Consider the following 24,091-nt stretch of genomic DNA (forward strand, 5'->3'; position numbering starts at 1 on the left):
GCTAAGCAGCTTGAGGCCGGGCCAGTACCGGCATGGGAGACTGGCTGGGAATCCCTGGTCCTGTTGACATTTTGTACGTTTTATTTCCAAGCTTGCCCTTCCGAGTTTATCCTTCTTGAAAAGAACGTCAGAGATGGCACGCTTCTGTCAACGGCCATTCTAAGCTGAATATGCATTCCCTCGTCAGATCGCAGCCGCTAAGCAGCTTGAGGCCGGGCCAGTACCGGCATGGGAGACTGGCTGGGAATCCCTGGTCCTGTTGACATTTTGAATGTTTTTTTTCCAAGCTTGCCCTTCCGAGTTTATCCTTCTTGAAAAGAACGTCAGAGATGGCACGCTTCCGTCAACGGCCATTCTAAGCTGAATATGCATGCCCTCGTCAGATCGCAGCAGCTTGAGGCCGGGCCAGTACCGGCATGGGAGACTGGCTGGGAATCCCTGGTCCTGTTGACATTTTGTACGTTTTATTTCCAAGCTTGCCCTTCCGAGTTTATCCTTCTTGAAAAAAACGTCAGAGATGGCACGCTTCCGTCAACGGCCATTCTAAGCTGAATATGCATGCCCTCGTCAGATCGCAGCCGCTAAGCAGCTTGAGGCTGGGCCAGTACCGGCATGGGAGACTGGCTGGGAATCCCTGGTCCTGTTGACATTTTGTACGTTTTTTTTCCAAGCTTGCCCTTCCGAGTTTATCCTTCTTGAAAAAAACGTCAGAGATGGCACGCTTCCGTCAACGGCCATTCTAAGCTGAATATGCATGCCCTCGTCAGATCGCAGCTGCTAAGCAGCTTGAGGCCGGGCCAGTGCCGGCATGGGAGACTGGCTGGGATTCCCTGGTCCTGTTGACATTTTGTACGTTTTTTTTCCAAGCTTGCCCTTCCGAGTTTATCCTTCTTGAAAAGAACGTCAGAGATGGCACGCTTCCGTCAACGGCCATTCTAAGCTGAATATGCATGCCCTCGTCAGATCGCAGCAGCTTGAGGCTGGGCCAGTACCAGCATGGGAGACTGGCTGGGAATCCCTGGTCCTGTTGACATTTTGTACGTTTTATTTCCAAGCTTGCCCTTCCGAGTTTATCCTTCTTGAAAAGAACGTCAGAGATGGCACACTTCCGTCAATGGCCCTTCTAAGCTGAATATGCATGCCCTCATCAGATCGCAGCCGCTAAGCAGCCAGAGGCCGGGCCAGTACCGGCATGGGAGACTGGCTGGGAATCCCTGGTCCTGTTGACATTTTGTACGTTTTTTTTCCAAGCTTGCCCTTCCGAGTTTATCCTTCTTGAAAAAAACGTCAGAGATGGCACGCTTCTGTCAACGGCCATTCTAAGCTGAATATGCCTGCCCTCGTCAGATCGCAGCCACTAAGCAGCTTGAGGCCGGGCCAGTACCGGCATGGGAGACTGGCTGGGAATCCCTGGTCCTGTTGACATTTTGTACGTTTTTTTTCCAAGCTTGCCCTTCCGAGTTTATCCTTCTTGAAAAGAACGTCAGAGATGGCACGCGTCCGTCAACGGCCATTCTAAGCTGAATATGCATTCCCTCGTCACATCGCAGCCGCTAAGCAGCTTGAAGCCGGGCCAGTACCGGCATAGGAGACTGGCTGGGAATCCCTGGTCCTGTTGACATTTTGTACATTTTTTTTCCAAGCTTGCCCTTCCGAGTTTATCCTTCTTGAAAAGAACGTCAGAGATGGCACGCTTCCGTCAACGGCCATTCTAAGATGAATATGCATGCCCTCGTCAGATCGCAGCCGCTAAGCAGCTTGAGGCTGGGCCAGTACCAGCATGGGAGACTGGCTGGGAATCCCTGGTCCTGTTGACATTTTGTACGTTTTATTTCCAAGCTTGCCCTTCCGAGTTTATCCTTCTTGAAAAGAACGTCAGAGATGGCACGCTTCCGTCAATGGCCATTCTAAGCTGAATATGCATGCCCTCGTCAGATCGCAGCCGCTAAGCAGCTTGAGGCAGGGCCAGTACCGGCATGGGAGACTGGCTGGGAATCCCTGGTCCTGTTGACATTTTGTACGTTTTATTTCCAAGCTTGCCCTTCCGAGTTTATCCTTCTTGAAAAGAACGTCAGAGATTGCACACTTCCGTCAATGGCCATTCTAAGCTAAATATGCATGCCCTCGTCAGATCGCAGCTGCTAAGCAGCCTGAGGCCGGGCCAGTACCGGCATGGGAGACTGGCTGGGAATCCCTGGTCCTGTTAACATTTTGTACGTTTTATTTCCAAGCTTGCCCTTCCGAGTTTATCCTTCTTGAAAAAAACGTCAGAGATGGCACACTTCCGTCAACGGCCATTCTAAGCTGAATATGCATGCCCTCGTCAGATCGCAGCTGCTAAGCAGCTTGAGGCCGGGCCAGTACCGGCATGGGAGACTGGCTGGGAATCCCTGGTCCTGTTGACATTTTGTACGTTTTATTTCCAAGCTTGCCCTTCCGAGTTTATCCTTCTTGAAAAGAACGTCAGAGATGGCACACTTCCGTCAATGGCCCTTCTAAGCTGAATATGCATGCCCTCATCAGATCGCAGCCGCTAAGCAGCCGGAGGCCGGGCCAGTACCGGCATGGGAGACTGGCTGGGAATCCCTGGTCCTGTTGACATTTTGTACGTTTTTTTTCCAAGCTTGCCCTTCCGAGTTTATCCTTCTTGAAAAAAACGTCAGAGATGGCACGCTTCTGTCAACGGCCATTCTAAGCTGAATATGCCTGCCCTCGTCAGATCGCAGCCACTAAGCAGCTTGAGGCCGGGCCAGTACCGGCATGGGAGACTGGCTGGGAATCCCTGGTCCTGTTGACATTTTGTACGTTTTTTTTCCAAGCTTGCCCTTCCGAGTTTATCCTTCTTGAAAAGAACGTCAGAGATGGCACGCGTCCGTCAACGGCCATTCTAAGCTGAATATGCATTCCCTCGTCACATCGCAGCCGCTAAGCAGCTTGAGGCCGGGCCAGTACCGGCATAGGAGACTGGCTGGGAATCCCTGGTCCTGTTGACATTTTGTACATTTTTTTTCCAAGCTTGCCCTTCCGAGTTTATCCTTCTTGAAAAGAACGTCAGAGATGACACGCTTCCGTCAACGGCCATTCTAAGCTGAATATGCATGCCCTCGTCAGATCGCAGCCGCTAAGCAGCTTGAGGCCGGGCCAGTACCGGCATGGGAGACTGGCTGGGAATCCCTGGTCCTGTTGACATTTTGTACGTTTTATTTCCATGCTTGCCCTTCCGAGTTTATCCTTCTTGAAAAGAACGTCAGAGATGGCACGCTTCCGTCAACGGCCATTCTAAGCTGAATATGCATGCCCTCGTCAGATCGCAGCCGCTAAGCAGCTTGAGGCCGGGCCAGTACCGGCATGGGAGACTGGCTGGGAATCCCTGGTCCTGTTGACATTTTGTATGTTTTTTTTCCAAGCTTGCCCTTCCGAGTTTATCCTTCTTGAAAAGAACGTCAGAGATGGCACGCATCCGTCAACGGCCATTCTAAGCTGAATATGCATTCCCTCGTCACATCGCAGCCGCTAAGCAGCTTGAAGCCGGGCCAGTACCGGCATAGGAGACTGGCTGGGAATCCCTGGTCCTGATGACATTTTGTACATTTTTTTTCCAAGCTTGCCCTTCCGAGTTTATCCTTCTTGAAAAGAACGTCAGAGATGGCACGCTTCCGTCAACGGCCATTCTAAGATGAATATGCATGCCCTCGTCAGATCGCAGCCGCTAAGCAGCTTGAGGCCGGGCCAGTACCAGCATGGGAGACTGGCTGGGAATCCCTGGTCCTGTTGACATTTTGTACGTTTTATTTCCAAGCTTGCCCTTCCGAGTTTATCCTTCTTGAAAAGAACGTCAGAGATGGCACGCTTCCATCAACGGCCATTCTAAGCTGAATATGCATGCCCTCGTCAGATCGCAGCCGCTAAGCAGCTTGAGGCCGGGCCAGTACCGGCATGGGAGACTGGCTGGGAATCCCTGGTCCTGTTGACATTTTGTACGTTTTTTTTCCAAGCTTGCCCTTCCGAGTTTATCCTTCTTGAAAAGAACGTCAGAGATGGCACGCTTCCGTCAACGGCCATTCTAAGCTGAATATGCATGCCCTCGTCACATCGCAGCAGCTTGAGGCCGGGCCAGTACCGGCATGGGAGACTGGCTGGGAATCCCTGGTCCTGTTGACATTTTGTACGTTTTATTTCCAAGCTTGCCCTTCCGAGTTTATCCTTCTTGAAAAGAACGTCAGAGAGGGCACGCTCCTGTCAACGGCCATTCTAAGCTGAATATGCATGCCCTTGTCAGATTGCAGCTGCTAAGCAGCTTGAGGCCGGGCCAGTACCGGCATGGGAGACTGGCTGGGAATCCCTGGTCCTGTTAACATTTTGTATGTTTTATTTCCAAGCTTGCCCTTCCGAGTTTATCCTTCTTGAAAAAAACGTCAGAGATGGCACGCTTCTGTCAACGGCCATTCTAAGCTGAATATGCATGCCCTCGTCAGATTGCAGCCGCTAAGCAGCTTGAGGCCGGGCCAGTACCGGCATGGGAGACTGGCTGGGAATCCCTGGTCCTGTTGACATTTTGTACGTTTTATTTCCAAGCTTGCCCTTCCGAGTTTATCCTTCTTGAAAAGAACGTCAGAGATGGCACACTTCCGTCAATGGCCATTCTAAGCTGAATATGCATGCCCTTGTCAGATTGCAGCCGCTAAGCAGCTTGAGGCTGGGCCAGTACTGGCATGGGAGACTGGCTGGGAATCCCTGGTCGTGTTGACATTTTGTACGTTTTTTTTCCAAGCTTGCCCTTCCGAGTTTATCCTTCTTGAAAAGAACGTCAGAGATGGCACACTTCCGTCAATGGCCATTCTAAGCTGAATATGCATGCCCTTGTCAGATCGCAGCAGCTTGAGGCCGGGCCAGTACCGGCATGGGAGACTGGCTGGGAATCCCTGGTCCTGTTGACATTTTGTACGTTTTATTTCCAAGCTTGCCCTTCCGAGTTTATCCTTCTTGAAAAGAACGTCAGAGATTGCACACTTCCGTCAATGGCCATTCTAAGCTAAATATGCATGCCCTCGTCAGATCGCAGCTGCTAAGCAGCCTGAGGCCGGGCCAGTACCGGCATGGAAGACTGGCTGGGAATCCCTGGTCCTGTTGACATTTTGTACGTTTTTTTTCCAAGCTTGCCCTACCGAGTTTATCCTTCTTGAAAAAAACGTCAGAGATGGCACGCTTCCGTCAACGGCCATTCTAAGCTGAATATGCCTGCCCTCGTCAGATCGCAGCCGCTAAGCAGCTTGAGGCCGGGGCAGTACTGGCATGGGAGACTGGCTGGGAATCCCTGGTCCTGTTGACATTTTGTACGTTTTTTTCCAAGCTTGCCCTTCCGAGTTTATTCTTCTTGAAAAAAACGTCAGAGATGGCACGCTTCCGTCAACGGCCATTCTAAGCTGAATATGCATGCCCTCATCAGATCGCAGCCGCTAAGCAGCTTGAGGCCGGGCCAGTACCGGCATGGGAGACTGGCTGGGAATCCCTGGTCCTGTTGACATTTTGTACGTTTTATTTCCAAGCTTGCCCTTCCGAGTTTATCCTTCTTGAAAAGAACGTCAGAGATGGCACGCTTCTGTCAACGGCCATTCTAAGCTGAATATGCATTCCCTCGTCAGATCGCAGCCGCTAAGCAGCTTGAGGCCGGGCCAGTACCGGCATGGGAGACTGGCTGGGAATCCCTGGTCCTGTTGACATTTTGAATGTTTTTTTTCCAAGCTTGCCCTTCCGAGTTTATCCTTCTTGAAAAGAACGTCAGAGATGGCACGCTTCCGTCAACGGCCATTCTAAGCTGAATATGCATTCCCTCGTCAGATCGCAGCAGCTTGAGGCCGGGCCAGTACCGGCATGGGAGACTGGCTGGGAATCCCTGGTCCTGTTGACATTTTGTACGTTTTATTTCCAAGCTTGCCCTTCCGAGTTTATCCTTCTTGAAAAAAACATCAGAGATGGCACGCTTCCGTCAACGGCCATTCTAAGCTGAATATGCATGCCCTCGTCAGATCGCAGCCGCTAAGCAGCTTGAGGCTGGGCCAGTACCGGCATGGGAGACTGGCTGGGAATCCCTGGTCCTGTTGACATTTTGTACGTTTTTTTTCCAAGCTTGCCCTTCCGAGTTTATCCTTCTTGAAAAAAACGTCAGAGATGGCACGCTTCCATCAACGGCCATTCTAAGCTGAATATGCATGCCCTCGTCAGATCGCAGCTGCTAAGCAGCTTGAGGCCGGGCCAGTGCCGGCATGGGAGACTGGCTGGGAATCCCTGGTCCTGTTGACATTTTGTACGTTTTTTTTCCAAGCTTGCCCTTCCGAGTTTATCCTTCTTGAAAAGAACGTCAGAGATGGCACGCTTCCGTCAACGGCCATTCTAAGCTGAATATGCATGCCCTCGTCAGATCGCAGCAGCTTGAGGCCGGGCCAGTACCAGCATGGGAGACTGGCTGGGAATCCCTGGTCCTGTTGACATTTTGTACGTTTTATTTCCAAGCTTGCCCTTCCGAGTTTATCCTTCTTGAAAAGAACGTCAGAGATGGCACACTTCCGTCAATGGCCCTTCTAAGCTGAATATGCATGCCCTCATCAGATCGCAGCCGCTAAGCAGCCAGAGGCCGGGCCAGTACCGGCATGGGAGACTGGCTGGGAATCCCTGGTCCTGTTGACATTTTGTACGTTTTTTTTCCAAGCTTGCCCTTCCGAGTTTATCCTTCTTGAAAAAAACGTCAGAGATGGCACGCTTCTGTCAACGGCCATTCTAAGCTGAATATGCCTGCCCTCGTCAGATCGCAGCCACTAAGCAGCTTGAGGCCGGGCCAGTACCGGCATGGGAGACTGGCTGGGAATCCCTGGTCCTGTTGACATTTTGTACGTTTTTTTTCCAAGCTTGCCCTTCCGAGTTTATCCTTCTTGAAAAGAACGTCAGAGATGGCACGCGTCCGTCAACGGCCATTCTAAGCTGAATATGCATTCCCTCGTCACATCGCAGCCGCTAAGCAGCTTGAAGCCGGGCCAGTACCGGCATAGGAGACTGGCTGGGAATCCCTGGTCCTGTTGACATTTTGTACATTTTTTTTCCAAGCTTGCCCTTCCGAGTTTATCCTTCTTGAAAAGAACGTCAGAGATGGCACGCTTCCGTCAATGGCCATTCTAAGATGAATATGCATGCCCTCGTCAGATCGCAGCCGCTAAGCAGCTTGAGGCTGGGCCAGTACCAGCATGGGAGACTGGCTGGGAATCCCTGGTCCTGTTGACATTTTGTACGTTTTATTTCCAAGCTTGCCCTTCCGAGTTTATCCTTCTTGAAAAGAACGTCAGAGATGGCACGCTTCCGTCAGCGGCCATTCTAAGCTGAATATGCATGCCCTCGTCAGATCGCAGCCGCTAAGCAGCTTGAGGCCGGGCCAGTACCGGCATGGGAGACTGGCTGGGAATCCCTGGTCCTGTTGACATTTTGTACGTTTTATTTCCAAGCTTGCCCTTCCGAGTTTATCCTTCTTGAAAAGAACGTCAGAGATTGCACACTTCCGTCAATGGCCATTCTAAGCTAAATATGCATGCCCTCGTCAGATCGCAGCTGCTAAGCAGCCTGAGGCCGGGCCAGTACCGGCATGGGAGGCTGGCTGGGAATCCCTGGTCCTGTTAACATTTTGTACGTTTTATTTCCAAGCTTGCCCTTCCGAGTTTATCCTTCTTGAAAAAAACGTCAGAGATGGCACACTTCCGTCAACGGCTATTCTAAGCTGAATATGCATGCCCTCGTCAGATCGCAGCTGCTAAGCAGCTTGAGGCCGGGCCAGTACCGGCATGGGAGACTGGCTGGGAATCCCTGGTCCTGTTGACATTTTGTACGTTTTATTTCCAAGCTTGCCCTTCCGAGTTTATCCTTCTTGAAAAGAACGTCAGAGATGGCACACTTCCGTCAATGGCCCTTCTAAGCTGAATATGCATGCCCTCATCAGATCGCAGCCGCTAAGCAGCCGGAGGCCGGGCCAGTACCGGCATGGGAGACTGGCTGGGAATCCCTGGTCCTGTTGACATTTTGTACGTTTTTTTTCCAAGCTTGCCCTTCCGAGTTTATCCTTCTTGAAAAAAACGTCAGAGATGGCACGCTTCTGTCAACGGCCATTCTAAGCTGAATATGCCTGCCCTCGTCAGATCGCAGCCACTAAGCAGCTTGAGGCCGGGCCAGTACCGGCATGGGAGACTGGCTGGGAATCCCTGGTCCTGTTGACATTTTGTACGTTTTTTTTCCAAGCTTGCCCTTCCGAGTTTATCCTTCTTGAAAAGAACGTCAGAGATGGCACGCGTCCGTCAACGGCCATTCTAAGCTGAATATGCATTCCCTCGTCACATCGCAGCCGCTAAGCAGCTTGAGGCCGTGCCAGTACCGGCATAGGAGACTGGCTGGGAATCCCTGGTCCTGTTGACATTTTGTACATTTTTTTTCCAAGCTTGCCCTTCCGAGTTTATCCTTCTTGAAAAGAACGTCAGAGATGACACGCTTCCGTCAACGGCCATTCTAAGCTGAATATGCATGCCCTCGTCAGATCGCAGCCGCTAAGCAGCTTGAGGCCGGGCCAGTACCGGCATGGGAGACTGGCTGGGAATCCCTGGTCCTGTTGACATTTTGTACGTTTTATTTCCAAGCTTGCCCTTCCGAGTTTATCCTTCTTGAAAAGAACGTCAGAGATGGCACGCTTCCGTCAACGGCCATTCTAAGCTGAATATGCATGCCCTCGTCAGATCGCAGCCGCTAAGCAGCTTGAGGCCGGGCCAGTACCGGCATGGGAGACTGGCTGGGAATCCCTGGTCCTGTTGACATTTTGTATGTTTTTTTTCCAAGCTTGCCCTTCCGAGTTTATCCTTCTTGAAAAGAACGTCAGAGATGGCACGCGTCCGTCAACGGCCATTCTAAGCTGAATATGCATTCCCTCGTCACATCGCAGCCGCTAAGCAGCTTGAAGCCGGGCCAGTACCGGCATAGGAGACTGGCTGGGAATCCCTGGTCCTGTTGACATTTTGTACATTTTTTTTCCAAGCTTGCCCTTCCGAGTTTATCCTTCTTGAAAAGAACGTCAGAGATGGCACGCTTCCGTCAACGGCCATTCTAAGATGAATATGCATGCCCTCGTCAGATCGCAGCCGCTAAGCAGCTTGAGGCCGGGCCAGTACCAGCATGGGAGACTGGCTGGGAATCCCTGGTCCTGTTGACATTTTGTACGTTTTATTTCCAAGCTTGCCCTTCCGAGTTTATCCTTCTTGAAAAGAACGTCAGAGATGGCACGCTTCCGTCAACGGCCATTCTAAGCTGAATATGCATGCCCTCGTCAGATCGCAGCCGCTAAGCAGCTTGAGGCCGGGCCAGTACCGGCATGGGAGACTGGCTGGGAATCCCTGGTCCTGTTGACATTTTGTACGTTTTTTTTCCAAGCTTGCCCTTCCGAGTTTATCCTTCTTGAAAAGAACGTCAGAGATGGCACGCTTCCGTCAACGGCCATTCTAAGCTGAATATGCATGCCCTCGTCACATCGCAGCAGCTTGAGGCCGGGCCAGTACCGGCATGGGAGACTGGCTGGGAATCCCTGGTCCTGTTGACATTTTGTACGTTTTATTTCCAAGCTTGCCCTTCCGAGTTTATCCTTCTTGAAAAGAACGTCAGAGATGGCACGCTCCTGTCAACGGCCATTCTAAGCTGAATATGCATGCCCTTGTCAGATTGCAGCTGCTAAGCAGCTTGAGGCCGGGCCAGTACCGGCATGGGAGACTGGCTGGGAATCCCTGGTCCTGTTAACATTTTGTATGTTTTATTTCCAAGCTTGCCCTTCCGAGTTTATCCTTCTTGAAAAAAACGTCAGAGATGGCACGCTTCTGTCAACGGCCATTCTAAGCTGAATATGCATGCCCTCGTCAGATTGCAGCCGCTAAGCAGCTTGAGGCCGGGCCAGTACCGGCATGGGAGTCTGGCTGGGAATCCCTGGTCCTGTTGACATTTTGTACGTTTTATTTCCAAGCTTGCCCTTCCGAGTTTATCCTTCTTGAAAAGAACGTCAGAGATGGCACACTTCCGTCAATGGCCATTCTAAGCTGAATATGCATGCCCTTGTCAGATTGCAGCCGCTAAGCAGCTTGAGGCTGGGCCAGTACTGGCATGGGAGACTGGCTGGGAATCCCTGGTCGTGTTGACATTTTGTACGTTTTTTTTCCAAGCTTGCCCTTCCGAGTTTATCCTTCTTGAAAAGAACGTCAGAGATGGCACACTTCCGTCAATGGCCATTCTAAGCTGAATATGCATGCCCTTGTCAGATCGCAGCAGCTTGAGGCCGGGCCAGTACCGGCATGGGAGACTGGCTGGGAATCCCTGGTCCTGTTGACATTTTGTACGTTTTATTTCCAAGCTTGCCCTTCCGAGTTTATCCTTCTTGAAAAGAACGTCAGAGATTGCACACTTCCGTCAATGGCCATTCTAAGCTAAATATGCATGCCCTCGTCAGATCGCAGCTGCTAAGCAGCCTGAGGCCGGGCCAGTACCGGCATGGAAGACTGGCTGGGAATCCCTGGTCCTGTTGACATTTTGTACGTTTTTTTTCCAAGCTTGCCCTACCGAGTTTATCCTTCTTGAAAAAAACGTCAGAGATGGCACGCTTCCGTCAACGGCCATTCTAAGCTGAATATGCCTGCCCTCGTCAGATCGCAGCCGCTAAGCAGCTTGAGGCCGGGGCAGTACTGGCATGGGAGACTGGCTGGGAATCCCTGGTCCTGTTGACATTTTGTACGTTTTTTTCCAAGCTTGCCCTTCCGAGTTTATTCTTCTTGAAAAAAACGTCAGAGATGGCACGCTTCCGTCAACGGCCATTCTAAGCTGAATATGCATGCCCTCGTCAGATCGCAGCCGCTAAGCAGCTTGAGGCCGGGCCAGTACCGGCATGGGAGACTGGCTGGGAATCCCTGGTCCTGTTGACATTTTGTACGTTTTATTTCCAAGCTTGCCCTTCCGAGTTTATCCTTCTTGAAAAGAAGGTCAGAGATGGCACGCTTCTGTCAACGGCCATTCTAAGCTGAATATGCATTCCCTCGTCAGATCGCAGCCGCTAAGCAGCTTGAGGCCGGGCCAGTACCGGCATGGGAGACTGGCTGGGAATCCCTGGTCCTGTTGACATTTTGAATGTTTTTTTTCCAAGCTTGCCCTTCCGAGTTTATCCTTCTTGAAAAGAACGTCAGAGATGGCACGCTTCCGTCAACGGCCATTCTAAGCTGAATATGCATGCCCTCGTCAGATCGCAGCAGCTTGAGGCCGGGCCAGTACCGGCATGGGAGACTGGCTGGGAATCCCTGGTCCTGTTGACATTTTGTACGTTTTATTTCCAAGCTTGCCCTTCCGAGTTTATCCTTCTTGAAAAAAACGTCAGAGATGGCACGCTTCCGTCAACGGCCATTCTAAGCTGAATATGCATGCCCTCGTCAGATCGCAGCCGCTAAGCAGCTTGAGGCTGGGCCAGTACCGGCATGGGAGACTGGCTGGGAATCCCTGGTCCTGTTGACATTTTGTACGTTTTTTTTCCAAGCTTGCCCTTCCGAGTTTATCCTTCTTGAAAAAAACGTCAGAGATGGCACGCTTCCGTCAACGGCCATTCTAAGCTGAATATGCATGCCCTCGTCAGATCGCAGCTGCTAAGCAGCTTGAGGCCGGGCCAGTGCCGGCATGGGAGACTGGCTGGGATTCCCTGGTCCTGTTGACATTTTGTACGTTTTTTTTCCAAGCTTGCCCTTCCGAGTTTATCCTTCTTGAAAAGAACGTCAGAGATGGCACGCTTCCGTCAACGGCCATTCTAAGCTGAATATGCATGCCCTCGTCAGATCGCAGCAGCTTGAGGCCGGGCCAGTACCAGCATGGGAGACTGGCTGGGAATCCCTGGTCCTGTTGACATTTTGTACGTTTTATTTCCAAGCTTGCCCTTCCGAGTTTATCCTTCTTGAAAAGAACGTCAGAGATGGCACACTTCCGTCAATGGCCCTTCTAAGCTGAATATGCATGCCCTCATCAGATCGCAGCCGCTAAGCAGCCAGAGGCCGGGCCAGTACCGGCATGGGAGACTGGCTGGGAATCCCTGGTCCTGTTGACATTTTGTACGTTTTTTTTCCAAGCTTGCCCTTCCGAGTTTATCCTTCTTGAAAAAAACGTCAGAGATGGCACGCTTCTGTCAACGGCCATTCTAAGCTGAATATGCCTGCCCTCGTCAGATCGCAGCCACTAAGCAGCTTGAGGCCGGGCCAGTACCGGCATGGGAGACTGGCTGGGAATCCCTGGTCCTGTTGACATTTTGTACGTTTTTTTTCCAAGCTTGCCCTTCCGAGTTTATCCTTCTTGAAAAGAACGTCAGAGATGGCACGCGTCCGTCAACGGCCATTCTAAGCTGAATATGCATTCCCTCGTCACATCGCAGCCGCTAAGCAGCTTGAAGCCGGGCCAGTACCGGCATAGGAGACTGGCTGGGAATCCCTGGTCCTGTTGACATTTTGTACATTTTTTTTCCAAGCTTGCCCTTCCGAGTTTATCCTTCTTGAAAAGAACGTCAGAGATGGCACGCTTCCGTCAACGGCCATTCTAAGATGAATATGCATGCCCTCGTCAGATCGCAGCCGCTAAGCAGCTTGAGGCTGGGCCAGTACCAGCATGGGAGACTGGCTGGGAATCCCTGGTCCTGTTGACATTTTGTACGTTTTATTTCCAAGCTTGCCCTTCCGAGTTTATCCTTCTTGAAAAGAACGTCAGAGATGGCATGCTTCCGTCAGCGGCCATTCTAAGCTGAATATGCATTCCCTCGTCAGATCGCAGCCGCTAAGCAGCTTGAGGCCGGGCCAGTACCGGCATGGGAGACTGGCTGGGAATCCCTGGTCCTGTTGACATTTTGTACGTTTTATTTCCAAGCTTGCCCTTCCGAGTTTATCCTTCTTGAAAAGAACGTCAGAGATTGCACACTTCCGTCAATGGCCATTCTAAGCTAAATATGCATGCCCTCGTCAGATCGCAGCTGCTAAGCAGCCTGAGGCCGGGCCAGTACCGGCATGGGAGACTGGCTGGGAATCCCTGGTCCTGTTAACATTTTGTACGTTTTATTTCCAAGCTTGCCCTTCCGAGTTTATCCTTCTTGAAAAAAACGTCAGAGATGGCACACTTCCGTCAACGGCCATTCTAAGCTGAATATGCATGCCCTCGTCAGATCGCAGCTGCTAAGCAGCTTGAGGCCGGGCCAGTACCGGCATGGGAGACTGGCTGGGAATCCCTGGTCCTGTTGACATTTTGTACGTTTTATTTCCAAGCTTGCCCTTCCGAGTTTATCCTTCTTGAAAAGAACGTCAGAGATGGCACACTTCCGTCAATGGCCCTTCTAAGCTGAATATGCATGCCCTCATCAGATCGCAGCCGCTAAGCAGCCGGAGGCCGGGCCAGTACCGGCATGGGAGACTGGCTGGGAATCCCTGGTCCTGTTGACATTTTGTACGTTTTTTTTCCAAGCTTGCCCTTCCGAGTTTATCCTTCTTGAAAAAAACGTCAGAGATGGCACGCTTCTGTCAACGGCCATTCTAAGCTGAATATGCCTGCCCTCGTCAGATCGCAGCCACTAAGCAGCTTGAGGCCGGGCCAGTACCGGCATGGGAGACTGGCTGGGAATCCCTGGTCCTGTTGACATTTTGTACGTTTTTTTTCCAAGCTTGCCCTTCCGAGTTTATCCTTCTTGAAAAGAACGTCAGAGATGGCACGCGTCCGTCAACGGCCATTCTAAGCTGAATATGCATTCCCTCGTCACATCGCAGCCGCTAAGCAGCTTGAGGCCGGGCCAGTACCGGCATAGGAGACTGGCTGGGAATCCCTGGTCCTGTTGACATTTTGTACATTTTTTTTCCAAGCTTGCCCTTCCGAGTTTATCCTTCTTGAAAAGAACGTCAGAGATGACACGCTTCCGTCAACGGCCATTCTAAGCTGAATATGCATGCCCTCGTCAGATCGCAGCCGCTAAGCAGCTTGAGGCCGGGCCAGTACCGGCATGGGAGACTGGCTGGGAATCCCTGGTCCTGTTGACATTTTGTACGTTTTATTTCCATGCTTGCCCTTCCGAGTTTATCCTTCTTGAAAAGAACGTCAGAGATGGCACGCTTCCGTCAACGGCCATTCTAAGCTGAATATGCATGCCCTCGTCAGATCGCAGCCGCTAAGCAGCTTGAGGCCGGGCCAGTACCGGCATGGGAGACTGGCTGGGAATCCCTGGTCCTGTTGACATTTTGTATGTTTTTTTTCCAAGCTTGCCCTTCCGAGTTTATCCTTCTTGAAAAGAACGTCAGAGATGGCACGCGTCCGTCAACGGCCATTCTAAGCTGAATATGCATTCCCTCGTCACATCGCAGCCGCTAAGCAGCTTGAAGCCGGGCCAGTACCGGCATAGGAGACTGGCTGGGAATCTCTGGTCCTGTTGACATTTTGTACATTTTTTTTCCAAGCTTGCCCTTCCGAGTTTATCCTTCTTGAAAAGAACGTCAGAGATGGCACGCTTCCGTCAACGGCCATTCTAAGATGAATATGCATGCCCTCGTCAGATCGCAGCCGCTAAGCAGCTTGAGGCCGGGCCAGTACCAGCATGGGAGACTGGCTGGGAATCCCTGGTCCTGTTGACATTTTGTACGTTTTATTTCCAAGCTTGCCCTTCCGAGTTTATCCTTCTTGAAAAGAACGTCAGAGATGGCACGCTTCCGTCAACGGCCATTCTAAGCTGAATATGCATGCCCTCGTCAGATCGCAGCCGCTAAGCAGCTTGAGGCCGGGCCAGTACCGGCATGGGAGACTGGCTGGGAATCCCTGGTCCTGTTGACATTTTGTACGTTTTTTTTCCAAGCTTGCCCTTCCGAGTTTATCCTTCTTGAAAAGAACGTCAGAGATGGCACGCTTCCGTCAACGGCCATTCTAAGCTGAATATGCATGCCCTCGTCACATCGCAGCAGCTTGAGGCCGGGCCAGTACCGGCATGGGAGACTGGCTGGGAATCCCTGGTCCTGTTGACATTTTGTACGTTTTATTTCCAAGCTTGCCCTTCCGAGTTTATCCTTCTTGAAAAGAACGTCAGAGAGGGCACGCTCCTGTCAACGGCCATTCTAAGCTGAATATGCATGCCCTTGTCAGATTGCAGCTGCTAAGCAGCTTGAGGCCGGGCCAGTACCGGCATGGGAGACTGGCTGGGAATCCCTGGTCCTGTTAACATTTTGTATGTTTTATTTCCAAGCTTGCCCTTCCGAGTTTATCCTTCTTGAAAAAAACGTCAGAGATGGCACGCTTCTGTCAACGGCCATTCTAAGCTGAATATGCATGCCCTCGTCAGATTGCAGCCGCTAAGCAGCTTGAGGCCGGGCCAGTACCGGCATGGGAGACTGGCTGGGAATCCCTGGTCCTGTTGACATTTTGTACGTTTTATTTCCAAGCTTGCCCTTCCGAGTTTATCCTTCTTGAAAAGAACGTCAGAGATGGCACACTTCCGTCAATGGCCATTCTAAGCTGAATATGCATGCCCTTGTCAGATTGCAGCCGCTAAGCAGCTTGAGGCTGGGCCAGTACTGGCATGGGAGACTGGCTGGGAATCCCTGGTCGTGTTGACATTTTGTACGTTTTTTTTCCAAGCTTGCCCTTCCGAGTTTATCCTTCTTGAAAAGAACGTCAGAGATGGCACACTTCCGTCAATGGCCATTCTAAGCTGAATATGCATGCCCTTGTCAGATCGCAGCAGCTTGAGGCCGGGCCAGTACCGGCATGGGAGACTGGCTGGGAATCCCTGGTCCTGTTGACATTTTGTACGTTTTATTTCCAAGCTTGCCCTTCCGAGTTTATCCTTCTTGAAAAGAACGTCAGAGATTGCACACTTCCGTCAATGGCCATTCTAAGCTAAATATGCATGCCCTCGTCAGATCGCAGCTGCTAAGCAGCCTGAGACCGGGCCAGTACCGGCATGGAAGACTGGCTGGGAATCCCTGGTCCTGTTGACATTTTGTACGTTTTTTTTCCAAGCTTGCCCTACCGAGTTTATCCTTCTTGAAAAAAACGTCAGAGATGGCACGCTTCCGTCAACGGCCATTCTAAGCTGAATATGCCTGCCCTCGTCAGATCGCAGCCGCTAAGCAGCTTGAGGCCGGGGCAGTACTGGCATGGGAGACTGGCTGGGAATCCCTGGTCCTGTTGACATTTTGTATGTTTTTTTCCAAGCTTGCCCTTCCGAGTTTATTCTTCTTGAAAAAAACGTCAGAGATGGCACGCTTCCGTCAACGGCCATTCTAAGCTGAATATGCATGCCCTCGTCAGATCGCAGCCGCTAAGCAGCTTGAGGCCGGGCCAGTACCGGCATGGGAGACTGGCTGGGAATCCCTGGTCCTGTTGACATTTTGTACGTTTTATTTCCAAGCTTGCCCTTCCGAGTTTATCCTTCTTGAAAAGAACGTCAGAGATGGCACGCTTCTGTCAACGGCCATTCTAAGCTGAATATGCATTCCCTCGTCAGATCGCAGCCGCTAAGCAGCTTGAGGCCGGGACAGTACCGGCATGGGAGACTGGCTGGGAATCCCTGGTCCTGTTGACATTTTGAATGTTTTTTTTCCAAGCTTGCCCTTCCGAGTTTATCCTTCTTGAAAAGAACGTCAGAGATGGCACGCTTCCGTCAACGGCCATTCTAAGCTGAATATGCATGCCCTCGTCAGATCGCAGCAGCTTGAGGCCGGGCCAGTACCGGCATGGGAGACTGGCTGGGAATCCCTGGTCCTGTTGACATTTTGTACGTTTTATTTCCAAGCTTGCCCTTCCGAGTTTATCCTTCTTGAAAAAAACATCAGAGATGGCACGCTTCCGTCAACGGCCATTCTAAGCTGAATATGCATGCCCTCGTCAGATCGCAGCCGCTAAGCAGCTTGAGGCTGGGCCAGTACCGGCATGGGAGACTGGCTGGGAATCCCTGGTCCTGTTGACATTTTGTACGTTTTTTTTCCAAGCTTGCCCTTCCGAGTTTATCCTTCTTGAAAAAAACGTCAGAGATGGCACGCTTCCGTCAACGGCCATTCTAAGCTGAATATGCATGCCCTCGTCAGATCGCAGCTGCTAAGCAGCTTGAGGCCGGGCCAGTGCCGGCATGGGAGACTGGCTGGGAATCCCTGGTCCTGTTGACATTTTGTACGTTTTTTTTCCAAGCTTGCCCTTCCGAGTTTATCCTTCTTGAAAAGAACGTCAGAGATGGCACGCTTCCGTCAACGGCCATTCTAAGCTGAATATGCATGCCCTCGTCAGATCGCAGCAGCTTGAGGCCGGGCCAGTACCAGCATGGGAGACTGGCTGGGAATCCCTGGTCCTGTTGACATTTTGTACGTTTTATTTCCAAGCTTGCCCTTCCGAGTTTATCCTTCTTGAAAAGAACGTCAGAGATGGCACACTTCCGTCAATGGCCCTTCTAAGCTGAATATGCATGCCCTCATCAGATCGCAGCCGCTAAGCAGCCAGAGGCCGGGCCAGTACCGGCATGGGAGACTGGCTGGGAATCCCTGGTCCTGTTGACATTTTGTACGTTTTTTTTCCAAGCTTGCCCTTCCGAGTTTATCCTTCTTGAAAAAAACGTCAGAGATGGCTCGCTTCTGTCAACGGCCATTCTAAGCTGAATATGCCTGCCCTCGTCAGATCGCAGCCACTAAGCAGCTTGAGGCCGGGCCAGTACCGGCATGGGAGACTGGCTGGGAATCCCTGGTCCTGTTGACATTTTGTACGTTTTTTTTCCAAGCTTGCCCTTCCGAGTTTATCCTTCTTGAAAAGAACGTCAGAGATGGCACGCGTCCGTCAACGGCCATTCTAAGCTGAATATGCATTCCCTCGTCACATCGCAGCCGCTAAGCAGCTTGAAGCCGGGCCAGTACCGGCATAGGAGACTGGCTGGGAATCCCTGGTCCTGTTGACATTTTGTACATTTTTTTTCCAAGCTTGCCCTTCCGAGTTTATCCTTCTTGAAAAGAACGTCAGAGATGGCACGCTTCCGTCAACGGCCATTCTAAGATGAATATGCATGCCCTCGTCAGATCGCAGCCGCTAAGCAGCTTGAGGCTGGGCCAGTACCGGCATGGGAGACTGGCTGGGAATCCCTGGTCCTGTTAACATTTTGTACGTTTTATTTCCAAGCTTGCCCTTCCGAGTTTATCCTTCTTGAAAAAAACGTCAGAGATGGCACACTTCCGTCAACGGCCATTCTAAGCTGAATATGCATGCCCTCGTCAGATCGCAGCTGCTAAGCAGCTTGAGGCCGGGCCAGTACCGGCATGGGAGACTGGCTGGGAATCCCTGGTCCTGTTGACATTTTGTACGTTTTATTTCCAAGCTTGCCCTTCCGAGTTTATCCTTCTTGAAAAGAACGTCAGAGATGGCACACTTCCGTCAATGGCCCTTCTAAGCTGAATATGCATGCCCTCATCAGATCGCAGCCGCTAAGCAGCCGGAGGCCGGGCCAGTACCGGCATGGGAGACTGGCTGGGAATCCCTGGTCCTGTTGACATTTTGTACGTTTTTTTTCCAAGCTTGCCCTTCCGAGTTTATCCTTCTTGAAAAAAACGTCAGAGATGGCACGCTTCTGTCAACGGCCATTCTAAGCTGAATATGCCTGCCCTCGTCAGATCGCAGCCACTAAGCAGCTTGAGGCCGGGCCAGTACCGGCATGGGAGACTGGCTGGGAATCCCTGGTCCTGTTGACATTTTGTACGTTTTTTTTCCAAGCTTGCCCTTCCGAGTTTATCCTTCTTGAAAAGAACGTCAGAGATGGCACGCGTCCGTCAACGGCCATTCTAAGCTGAATATGCATTCCCTCGTCACATCGCAGCCGCTAAGCAGCTTGAGGCCGGCCCAGTACCGGCATAGGAGACTGGCTGGGAATCCCTGGTCCTGTTGACATTTTGTACATTTTTTTTCCAAGCTTGCCCTTCCGAGTTTATCCTTCTTGAAAAGAACGTCAGAGATGACACACTTCCGTCAACGGCCATTCTAAGCTGAATATGCATGCCCTCGTCAGATCGCAGCCGCTAAGCAGCTTGAGGCCGGGCCAGTACCGGCATGGGAGACTGGCTGGGAATCCCTGGTCCTGTTGACATTTTGTACGTTTTATTTCCATGCTTGCCCTTCCGAGTTTATCCTTCTTGAAAAGAACGTCAGAGATGGCACGCTTCCGTCAACGGCCATTCTAAGCTGAATATGCATTCCCTCGTCAGATCGCAGCCGCTAAGCAGCTTGAGGCCGGGCCAGTACCGGCATGGGAGACTGGCTGGGAATCCCTGGTCCTGTTGACATTTTGTATGTTTTTTTTCCAAGCTTGCCCTTCCGAGTTTATCCTTCTTGAAAAGAACGTCAGAGATGGCACGCGTCCGTCAACGGCCATTCTAAGCTGAATATGCATTCCCTCGTCACATCGCAGCCGCTAAGCAGCTTGAAGCCGGGCCAGTACCGGCATAGGAGACTGGCTGGGAATCCCTGGTCCTGTTGACATTTTGTACATTTTTTTTCCAAGCTTGCCCTTCCGAGTTTATCCTTCTTGAAAAGAACGTCAGAGATGGCACGCTTCCGTCAACGGCCATTCTAAGATGAATATGCATGCCCTCGTCAGATCGCAGCCGCTAAGCAGCTTGAGGCCGGGCCAGTACCAGCATGGGAGACTGGCTGGGAATCCCTGGTCCTGTTGACATTTTGTACGTTTTATTTCCAAGCTTGCCCTTCCGAGTTTATCCTTCTTGAAAAGAACGTCAGAGATGGCACGCTTCCGTCAACGGCCATTCTAAGCTGAATATGCATGCCCTCGTCAGATCGCAGCCGCTAAGCAGCTTGAGGCCGGGCCAGTACCGGCATGGGAGACTGGCTGGGAATCCCTGGTCCTGTTGACATTTTGTACGTTTTTTTTCCAAGCTTGCCCTTCCGAGTTTATCCTTCTTGAAAAGAACGTCAGAGATGGCACGCTTCCGTCAACGGCCATTCTAAGCTGAATATGCATGCCCTCGTCACATCGCAGCAGCTTGAGGCCGGGCCAGTACCGGCATGGGAGACTGGCTGGGAATCCCTGGTCCTGTTGACATTTTGTACGTTTTATTTCCAAGCTTGCCCTTCCGAGTTTATCCTTCTTGAAAAGAACGTCAGAGAGGGCACGCTCCTGTCAACGGCCATTCTAAGCTGAATATGCATGCCCTTGTCAGATTGCAGCTGCTAAGCAGCTTGAGGCCGGGCCAGTACCGGCATGGGAGACTGGCTGGGAATCCCTGGTCCTGTTAACATTTTGTATGTTTTATTTCCAAGCTTGCCCTTCCGAGTTTATCCTTCTTGAAAAAAACGTCAGAGATGGCACGCTTCTGTCAACGGCCATTCTAAGCTGAATATGCATGCCCTCGTCAGATTGCAGCCGCTAAGCAGCTTGAGGCCGGGCCAGTACCGGCATGGGAGACTGGCTGGGAATCCCTGGTCCTGTTGACATTTTGTACGTTTTATTTCCAAGCTTGCCCTTCCGAGTTTATCCTTCTTGAAAAGAACGTCAGAGATGGCACACTTCCGTCAATGGCCATTCTAAGCTGAATATGCATGCCCTTGTCAGATTGCAGCCGCTAAGCAGCTTGAGGCTGGGCCAGTACTGGCATGGGAGACTGGCTGGGAATCCCTGGTCGTGTTGACATTTTGTACGTTTTTTTTCCAAGCTTGCCCTTCCGAGTTTATCCTTCTTGAAAAGAACGTCAGAGATGGCACACTTCCGTCAATGGCCATTCTAAGCTGAATATGCATGCCCTTGTCAGATCGCAGCAGCTTGAGGCCGGGCCAGTACCGGCATGGGAGACTGGCTGGGAATCCCTGGTCCTGTTGACATTTTGTACGTTTTATTTCCAAGCTTGCCCTTCCGAGTTTATCCTTCTTGAAAAGAACGTCAGAGATTGCACACTTCCGTCAATGGCCATTCTAAGCTAAATATGCATGCCCTCGTCAGATCGCAGCTGCTAAGCAGCCTGAGACCGGGCCAGTACCGGCATGGAAGACTGGCTGGGAATCCCTGGTCCTGTTGACATTTTGTACGTTTTTTTTCCAAGCTTGCCCTACCGAGTTTATCCTTCTTGAAAAAAACGTCAGAGATGGCACGCTTCCGTCAACGGCCATTCTAAGCTGAATATGCCTGCCCTCGTCAGATCGCAGCCGCTAAGCAGCTTGAGGCCGGGGCAGTACTGGCATGGGAGACTGGCTGGGAATCCCTGGTCCTGTTGACATTTTGTACGTTTTTTTCCAAGCTTGCCCTTCCGAGTTTATTCTTCTTGAAAAAAACGTCAGAGATGGCACGCTTCCGTCAACGGCCATTCTAAGCTGAATATGCATGCCCTCGTCAGATCGCAGCCGCTAAGCAGCTTGAGGCCGGGCCAGTACCGGCATGGGAGACTGGCTGGGAATCCCTGGTCCTGTTGACATTTTGTACGTTTTATTTCCAAGCTTGCCCTTCCGAGTTTATCCTTCTTGAAAAGAACGTCAGAGATGGCACGCTTCTGTCAACGGCCATTCTAAGCTGAATATGCATTCCCTCGTCAGATCGCAGCCGCTAAGCAGCTTGAGGCCGGGACAGTACCGGCATGGGAGACTGGCTGGGAATCCCTGGTCCTGTTGACATTTTGAATGTTTTTTTTCCAAGCTTGCCCTTCCGAGTTTATCCTTCTTGAAAAGAACGTCAGAGATGGCACGCTTCCGTCAACGGCCATTCTAAGCTGAATATGCATGCCCTCGTCAGATCGCAGCAGCTTGAGGCCGGGCCAGTACCGGCATGGGAGACTGGCTGGGAATCCCTGGTCCTGTTGACATTTTGTACGTTTTATTTCCAAGCTTGCCCTTCCGAGTTTATCCTTCTTGAAAAAAACATCAGAGATGGCACGCTTCCGTCAACGGCCATTCTAAGCTGAATATGCATGCCCTCGTCAGATCACAGCCGCTAAGCAGCTTGAGGCTGGGCCAGTACCGGCATGGGAGACTGGCTGGGAATCCCTGGTCCTGTTGACATTTTGTACGTTTTTTTTCCAAGCTTGCCCTTCCGAGTTTATCCTTCTTGAAAAAAACGTCAGAGATGGCACGCTTCCGTCAACGGCCATTCTAAGCTGAATATGCATGCCCTCGTCAGATCGCAGCTGCTAAGCAGCTTGAGGCCGGGCCAGTGCCGGCATGGGAGACTGGCTGGGAATCCCTGGTCCTGTTGACATTTTGTACGTTTTTTTTCCAAGCTTGCCCTTCCGAGTTTATCCTTCTTGAAAAGAACGTCAGAGATGGCACGCTTCCGTCAACGGCCATTCTAAGCTGAATATGCATGCCCTCGTCAGATCGCAGCAGCTTGAGGCCGGGCCAGTACCAGCATGGGAGACTGGCTGGGAATCCCTGGTCCTGTTGACATTTTGTACGTTTTATTTCCAAGCTTGCCCTTCCGAGTTTATCCTTCTTGAAAAGAACGTCAGAGATGGCACACTTCCGTCAATGGCCCTTCTAAGCTGAATATGCATGCCCTCATCAGATCGCAGCCGCTAAGCAGCCAGAGGCCGGGCCAGTACCGGCATGGGAGACTGGCTGGGAATCCCTGGTCCTGTTGACATTTTGTACGTTTTTTTTCCAAGCTTGCCCTTCCGAGTTTATCCTTCTTGAAAAAAACGTCAGAGATGGCTCGCTTCTGTCAACGGCCATTCTAAGCTGAATATGCCTGCCCTCGTCAGATCGCAGCCACTAAGCAGCTTGAGGCCTTGCCAGTACCGGCATGGGAGACTGGCTGGGAATCCCTGGTCCTGTTGACATTTTGTACGTTTTTTTTCCAAGCTTGCCCTTCCGAGTTTATCCTTCTTGAAAAGAACGTCAGAGATGGCACGCGTCCGTCAACGGCCATTCTAAGCTGAATATGCATTCCCTCGTCACATCGCAGCCGCTAAGCAGCTTGAAGCCGGGCCAGTACCGGCATAGGAGACTGGCTGGGAATCCCTGGTCCTGTTGACATTTTGTACATTTTTTTTCCAAGCTTGCCCTTCCGAGTTTATCCTTCTTGAAAAGAACGTCAGAGATGGCACGCTTCCGTCAACGGCCATTCTAAGATGAATATGCATGCCCTCGTCAGATCGCAGCCGCTAAGCAGCTTGAGGCTGGGCCAGTACCAGCATGGGAGACTGGCTGGGAATCCCTGGTCCTGTTGACATTTTGTACGTTTTATTTCCAAGCTTGCCCTTCCGAGTTTATCCTTCTTGAAAAGAACGTCAGAGATGGCACGCTTCCGTCAGTGGCCATTCTAAGCTGAATATGCATGCCCTCGTCAGATCGCAGCCGCTAAGCAGCTTGAGGCCGGGCCAGTACCGGCATGGGAGACTGGCTGGGAATCCCTGGTCCTGTTGACATTTTGTACGTTTTATTTCCAAGCTTGCCCTTCCGAGTTTATCCTTCTTGAAAAGAACGTCAGAGATTGCACACTTCCGTCAATGGCCATTCTAAGCTAAATATGCATGCCCTCGTCAGATCGCAGCTGCTAAGCAGCCTGAGGCCGGGCCAGTACCGGCATGGGAGACTGGCTGGGAATCCCTGGTCCTGTTAACATTTTGTACGTTTTATTTCCAAGCTTGCCCTTCCGAGTTTATCCTTCTTGAAAAAAACGTCAGAGATGGCACACTTCCGTCAACGGCCATTCTAAGCTGAATATGCATGCCCTCGTCAGATCGCAGCTGCTAAGCAGCTTGAGGCCGGGCCAGTACCGGCATGGGAGACTGGCTGGGAATCCCTGGTCCTGTTGACATTTTGTACGTTTTATTTCCAAGCTTGCCCTTCCGAGTTTATCCTTCTTGAAAAGAACGTCAGAGATGGCACACTTCCGTCAATGGCCCTTCTAAGCTGAATATGCATGCCCTCATCAGATCGCAGCCGCTAAGCAGCCGGAGGCCGGGCCAGTACCGGCATGGGAGACTGGCTGGGAATCCCTGGTCCTGTTGACATTTTGTACGTTTTTTTTCCAAGCTTGCCCTTCCGAGTTTATCCTTCTTGAAAAAAACGTCAG

The 24,091-nt window shown here is 51.3% G+C and overlaps 16 pseudogenes; all 16 read left to right on the forward strand.

Moving 5' to 3' along the window:
* Positions 1-13,196: 13,196 nt before the first annotated feature.
* On the forward strand, positions 13,197-13,315 carry LOC141055744 (5S ribosomal RNA; annotated as a pseudogene).
* Positions 13,316-13,588: 273 nt separating this feature from the next.
* Positions 13,589-13,707, forward strand: LOC141057069 (5S ribosomal RNA; annotated as a pseudogene).
* A 273-nt stretch (positions 13,708-13,980) lies between these two features.
* Positions 13,981-14,099, forward strand: LOC141052802 (5S ribosomal RNA; annotated as a pseudogene).
* Positions 14,100-14,176: 77 nt separating this feature from the next.
* LOC141052811 (5S ribosomal RNA) lies at positions 14,177-14,295 on the forward strand (annotated as a pseudogene).
* A 469-nt stretch (positions 14,296-14,764) lies between these two features.
* LOC141052820 (5S ribosomal RNA) lies at positions 14,765-14,883 on the forward strand (annotated as a pseudogene).
* Positions 14,884-16,120: 1,237 nt separating this feature from the next.
* LOC141058047 (5S ribosomal RNA) lies at positions 16,121-16,239 on the forward strand (annotated as a pseudogene).
* Positions 16,240-16,315: 76 nt separating this feature from the next.
* LOC141052826 (5S ribosomal RNA) lies at positions 16,316-16,434 on the forward strand (annotated as a pseudogene).
* A 1,237-nt stretch (positions 16,435-17,671) lies between these two features.
* LOC141057076 (5S ribosomal RNA) lies at positions 17,672-17,790 on the forward strand (annotated as a pseudogene).
* A 469-nt stretch (positions 17,791-18,259) lies between these two features.
* LOC141055750 (5S ribosomal RNA) lies at positions 18,260-18,378 on the forward strand (annotated as a pseudogene).
* Positions 18,379-18,651: 273 nt separating this feature from the next.
* LOC141057082 (5S ribosomal RNA) lies at positions 18,652-18,770 on the forward strand (annotated as a pseudogene).
* Positions 18,771-19,043: 273 nt separating this feature from the next.
* Positions 19,044-19,162, forward strand: LOC141052831 (5S ribosomal RNA; annotated as a pseudogene).
* Positions 19,163-19,827: 665 nt separating this feature from the next.
* LOC141052836 (5S ribosomal RNA) lies at positions 19,828-19,946 on the forward strand (annotated as a pseudogene).
* Positions 19,947-21,183: 1,237 nt separating this feature from the next.
* On the forward strand, positions 21,184-21,302 carry LOC141058103 (5S ribosomal RNA; annotated as a pseudogene).
* A 76-nt stretch (positions 21,303-21,378) lies between these two features.
* On the forward strand, positions 21,379-21,497 carry LOC141052848 (5S ribosomal RNA; annotated as a pseudogene).
* Positions 21,498-22,734: 1,237 nt separating this feature from the next.
* Positions 22,735-22,853, forward strand: LOC141056788 (5S ribosomal RNA; annotated as a pseudogene).
* An 861-nt stretch (positions 22,854-23,714) lies between these two features.
* LOC141055756 (5S ribosomal RNA) lies at positions 23,715-23,833 on the forward strand (annotated as a pseudogene).
* Positions 23,834-24,091: the final 258 nt, after the last annotated feature.

Source organism: Dendrobates tinctorius, unplaced genomic scaffold, assembly GCF_039654945.1.
Source record: "Dendrobates tinctorius isolate UK_male_01 unplaced genomic scaffold, ASM3965494v1 ptg000011l, whole genome shotgun sequence".
Taxonomy (NCBI): Eukaryota; Metazoa; Chordata; class Amphibia; order Anura; family Dendrobatidae; genus Dendrobates; species Dendrobates tinctorius.